General features: G+C 33.0%; 1 pseudogene; it reads left to right on the forward strand.

Moving 5' to 3' along the window:
• The first annotated feature begins 2,512 nt into the window (after window positions 1–2,512).
• On the forward strand, window positions 2,513–6,059 carry LOC139853900 (small ribosomal subunit protein uS4y-like; annotated as a pseudogene).
• The last annotated feature ends 326 nt before the right edge of the window (window positions 6,060–6,385 follow it).

Below are 6,385 nucleotides of genomic sequence, written 5' to 3' on the forward strand. Positions count from 1 at the left end.
AGTCAAAGTCAACCGAAAGTCAACTCAAAAGTCAACCTTAGTCAAACTTAGTCAACATTGAATTTTAAAGTATAAATTATGTTAATAATATAATTTATAATGTTACTTAAAGTCATATATGTATAATTATGTCATATCATAAGTTTAATTAAATTAAAATGAATTATTAAAGTTAACATAAGTTTAAATGATATAATTAATATAGCATAAGTAGTTAATTGATTAATTAAATATTATTTATAATATAAGTATTATTAATTAATAATAAATTTTTAATCATATCATAAGTATTATTAATTAATAATGAATTATGAATTATATCATAAGTGTTTAATTATAATTATTAAATCATAAGTATTTAATAATTAAATTATAATTAAATAATAAATAAGCCTTATAATAATTAAATAATTAAATAATCTTTATTATAAGTCTTATTATAATAATCTCATAACATAAGTTTAATACTTACCATAAGTATTTTTCATTAAGAATAAGAGTATTATTAATCATAAGTTTAATTAAATGTTTAATTAAATCATAATGTAATTAATAAATGATAATATATATATATATATATATATATATATATATATATATATATATATATATATATATATATATATATATATATATATATATATCATAAGTCTTAAATTAAAATAATTACTTTTATATCATAAGTAATTTAATAATAATGAAAATCATTATTTTATATCATAAGTTCCATTTCATAACCATAAGTTTTAATTAAAAATTCATCGGGTCATAACTTGAGCCCCGGGTGTCGGTTTTCGGTGAGTCTTATATATATCCTCGCCTAACCAAACCACCCGATACATTAGTGCCCTCAAGAACACCCCAAGAACAGCTCCCAAGTCGTGACCAACAGCCATAATTCAACTTGGGACTTTAATCAGATCAAAAACTTGTTTTAGTCATACCGGGTGATCCGTGGCTCGAATTTCGATGGCCCGAACATTAATGTTCATCCAATCATCAATCCTAACACACTAGTACACCCTAGAGACACTAAAAGTGGTCACAAAGTCGGATCAAACCTGAACACATTCGTAATTATATTTTGATTTCATGAAAACACCATTTTAATCATAACTTAAGTTCCGGTAATCGAAATAACATGAATCCGGAGGCTAAAATCAATGTCTTGATGAGAGTAACACATGTAGAGACTTTAATTTAACAAAAACATCAGTTAAGTTTACTGAAATGGTCAATTAGTCTGCTGTCCACAATCAATCAAACTGAAAACATGTAATAACGAGTGATTCTATGCATACAATCAATAATCCAACAACATACAAGCACTATACTATCATATTAAATATCAAAAATAGAAATATTATGTAAAAATCAAAAAGCTAGGGCTAGGGTTTATACCCTAATCGAGAATTGAAGAGTATGAACACGTAGAGGAGAACGAGAGGAATCCATATGCGTGAACGATTCAATGATCCAAACTCTTGATGAAGATCAAATGATGATGATGATGGTTGTAGATGGCGACGGCCAAAAGGAGAGGAGAGGAGAGGTTGAGAGAAAAATATGTTAGGTTTAATGAAATGGAAAATGAAATTGAAGTGTAAATGAGAAATGACAAAAAAAAAAAAAAAAGGCAAGGCTTCCCCCCTCTACAAGGGTTCGGCCGAATGGGTGCAAGGGGGTGGGACCCATGGCCCAATTTTGTTAAATGTTGAATTGCTTTTGGCCCGAATGCCCGATCAAATCCCGAAACGCGAAAACGCAACTACGCGATTGATTTTTCGGAGAGATAACAAATACGCGATGAATAAAATATATAAATACTATATATAATCCTATGACATCAAAATATCATATTTAAAATAAATTGGATTTAAAAATCCCAAAAGTTTGACCGTTGGTTTGAAAACCGAGAAGATTCACCGGATAGAAATCCACAACACGCAGAAACGTACAATTTAAAACATGAATACAAATATTCACATAACCCATAATAAATAATATATTATTATAAAAATAATAATATAGGTCATAGAAATGACGTGGCACGAATAATAATTAACGGACGTTAAATATTAAACAGTAAAAGATAACGGAAAAAGTAGGGTCGTGATAGACACCAAGGTATCCTACATGCGATAGGTGAAAATACATATGGTTGGGAACATAAGTACTGTTTGCGCCACATTCGTAGCAACTTAATGACCAAATATAAAGTCGAAGCGCTCAAACATTTGTCTTGAACAACTGGTTCGACATCGAATCAAATAATCTACAAGAATAACCTCAAAGCAATCAAACGCGCTAGTAAGAGACTTGGGATTATTTGCATGAAGCGGGTGTAGGAATGTGGACTGTGTATAGGGACAAAGACAGAGTCGTTGGGGTAACACAACGACAAATATTGCTGGGTCCCTCAGCAATGTATTCCGTTATGCCCGTATGATTCCGATCAAAGTTTGTATTGAATATACATTTGACTACACCAGATAACACTTCTACGATTAAAATGAAGAAGCAATGCAATGGACTTCACCACTGTCCAAGAACATGTTTAGTATCTTTAACGAACGGGCAAAAAGATCCCAAACATACAGAACAACATGTCATACAAGGTATATCCGAATGCTCTCTTAATCCTTTGCCCGCGTACTTTGAATTTTTTAAACAAAAAATCGACGCTCTTGGTCGTCAAAGTTTTAATATCTATCAAAAGTGCACATATGTGTTGCGCCAGTTGACCTACGGTACATCTGGTGATATGTTTGACGAATATTTGCATATGAATGAGCAAACATCATTAATGTGTTTAGACACTTTTGTTTGTGTGTTACTTATTTTTGTACCAAAGAGAGTATCTACGAAAACCAACGGCACTTGATATTCAACGAATATACGCATCGTACGAAGCACAACATCATTTTAGGGGAAGCTTGGAAGCATCGATTGCACTCATTGAGAATGGATGAATTTTCATGTAGCATGACAAGGTTAATACACAAGTGGTCATAAAAAAAAACCATCTCTTATACTCGAAGTTGTAGCTTCGTATGATATGTGGATATGACATGCCTATTTTGGTGTTGTAGGTTCCAACAAAGATATCAATGTGTTAAACCGATCACCACTGTTTGATTATATTAAGAACGATACAACTCCACCTGCACCATTTACCGTAAATGGTCGTGACTACGCATATTATCTCGTTGATGGTATTTACCCGGATTTGGGCTAGACTTATTAAAGCATTTTCATCCCCAACTGGCGAGCCATATGCAAAGTTTACACGGTTTCAAGAAAGTGCATGAAAGGATGTCAAGTGCACATTCAGTGTTCTTCAAGGTAGATTCAATATATTACGTGTGCCTGGACGAACTTAGAACGCCAAAAAAATGTCCCGCATCTTATACGCTTGTATAACTATTGAACAATATGATCCAAGAGGATAACGGTTTTGCTATAACTTCACTCGACAAAGTGTATCTAAGAGAGTTAGAAAACCAACCTGCTTTTGTTATGAATCGAAATATTAATCGTGCAACACGAGATAAGGAAATACGCGACGAAGATGTGCATAATCAACTTCGTGCAGACTTAACCGAGCATATATGGAATTTTCCACCAAATTTCCGCCGCACCAACTAGTTTTTTTATTATTGTATTTTTAGGACTATTTAATTATTGTAATTTTTTTTTTATGAATTTTTATTGTAATCTTTTATTTTTATGACTTTTTAATTATTGTAATCGTATTATTAATTTTAAGTTGTGTGTCTTATTAAATTAATTTGTTATTTAATAACAAAATTAAAATATACGGAGTAATAAAAAACAAAATTAAAATTAAAATCATTTTATATAATAAAAAATTAAAAATCAAATAAAAAATACCCCACACATACCCATTAACACGCCACTCAGCACACCATCTATATTTGTTTACCGGCACTCCATCAAGCACCCCACTTCTACCTCTCAACACGTCAATACGCGCGTCATTTAATGGTCTAAGTGTGTACATATCCATGGTTCGCATAAAGGTGTTTCGCATATGGATTGTGATCTTATAAGTTATTTCCCTGCTTTTAAACCGATCAAATTACATGGATCAACCCAGTAAGGCGAAAACTAGGCCCATTTAACCTACTTGAATACGTCAAACCCTGGATCGCTTAGCCTCACCGGTTATTTTTGGCATCGTCTCTCTCAGGTTTCAACTTTTTCCCTTTCAGCTAAATTCTTATAATCGCTGTATGTATATCTATCTATTTATTGTAAAGCATTCATAAACCAAGTCTTCAGTTTTTCCGTTTTTAGCTACATTTATCTTTAAATCTGGTGATTGTCATCATTTGTCGCATAAATCCGCATATCTATGCTGTTATAAATAAATAGTACTCCGTAGAAGATATTTAGTTGATATTAAAGTGTTTTAGGTCATATTTAGTTGATGTTTTTAGTTTATGTTTCTGAATTCTGTTATGATTATGCAATCTCGTTTGAACATGTTCAAAGAACTGTATAAACGGTTTGTGTATAAGTGTATTATTTTACTGTACTATCTAGTGAAAATGAGATTATAACAAGGTTCTAATAATACCAGATGGCAAGACTTTCAAGAAGCCTCGACGTCCATACGAGAAGGAACGACTAGATACTGAGTTAAAGCTTGTTGGTGAATATGGTCTACCATGTAAGAGAGAGCTTTGGAGGGTGCAGTACACTTTTAGCCGCATTCGTAATGCAGCTAGAATGCTTTTGACCCTTGAAGAGAAAGTAGGATTTTTGAGGGTGAAGCTTTAATGAGGAGGATGAACCAATACGGGCTGTTGGATGAGAGTCAGAACAAGCTCGATTACGTACTTGCCCTTACTGTGGAGAACTTTCTAGAACGCCATTTGCAGACTCTTGTATTTAAGACTGGTATGGCCAAGTCTATACACCATGCTAGAGTCCTCATCAAGCAGAGGCATATAAGGTATGTGTTTTTTTTACTAAGGATCTGCATTGGTGTCAATTTGGGTTTTCTTATTGACGTGATCTGTTTGTTTCATGATAACACATAAAGTCCCCCATTTGTGCTGAAACATAAAAAGGCTATTTGCTTGTTAAAATGGTTGATTATGATTACAAAAACTTGTTGACATACGGATTTGCCATTTGTATTTAGAGAAAAGGTAAAACAAAACACAGATCATTCTCTGTTATCCAAATTGTTTATTTTCATGTGTATGCATTATTCTTTACACTGTTGTAAAGATGGCCGACTAGTCGGGAGTTTGCAGTAGTTTGTCACGACTAAGCCAAATCAGTCAACGCCAATTAATGGGCTAATATTGGGCAAAAGTCAGATTTAGTCAGTCAATGTCACATTTATTCTAAAATGGTCGGTCAAAATTGGGCAAAAACAGTCAAAGTCAAGTTGGTTAACGTTCGGCTAGTGATTGTGAGAATTGACCGGGTAGTCTCTGCAAGGGCCCAACCAGGTAGTCCCTACGAGGTCCCGACCGCCTAGTCTCGTCTAGGTCTTTTGCCACTTTTATTTTTCATGTTTATACTAGTAATTGTGAAACTGCATATTTTTCAAACTGCTGGTGAACTATTGTTTTCTTATCCGATAATTAAATCTTATGCGGATTCTCAAAATAAAGATATTTTGGGCATTACTCTTTTATCGATCTGTATACGTTGGCCATTGTTTTTATCAAAGTTTTTTTTTTTTTTTTTTTAAACTTGCAATTCTTGGTTTTAATGTTATTGTCTTTTCGATTCATCAGTCATGTTATTTAAGCTTGGCTTTCTTTATTAATTTGATCAATTAACTTGTGTTTCTCTCATAACACCTAATGTGTTAACATGATTGTTATTACAGGGTTGGAAGGCAAGTGGCGAATGTTCCATCATTCATGGTTAGAGTTGACTCCCAGAAACACATTGACTTTTCTCTTACAAGTCCATTCGGTGGTGGTCGACCCGGCAGAGTGAAGCGAAAGAACCAAAAGGCAGCAGCAAAGAAGGCAGATGGTGGTGATGCTGAAGAAGATGAGGAAGATTGAGCTGTCAGCACATCTTATTTTGTCAAATGTATTTCTGTTTTTTATGAACATGTTTATTCATCTGTTTGCTTGTTATGCTAGAAAGTTTTGGTAACATTGTTTTTTCGCTGTTAAGTTGATCATGTTCTATACTAATGTCTTCAAATGCTTTGATTACTAAACATGACCTATGAGGTGAGTTTATTCCATATGTCTAGTTTATATTTAAATCTCGACGAAAAGTTGCAAAAATTAGTTCAATGCACAACAAAAGGTTTACATTAAGATGCAATAGTCATACACAAAAGTATTACTATATATGCAATGATACAAATGTTTTTATGGTA

The sequence above is a fragment of the Rutidosis leptorrhynchoides genome, chromosome 6 (assembly GCF_046630445.1).
Source record: "Rutidosis leptorrhynchoides isolate AG116_Rl617_1_P2 chromosome 6, CSIRO_AGI_Rlap_v1, whole genome shotgun sequence".
NCBI lineage: Eukaryota > Viridiplantae > Streptophyta > Magnoliopsida > Asterales > Asteraceae > Rutidosis > Rutidosis leptorrhynchoides.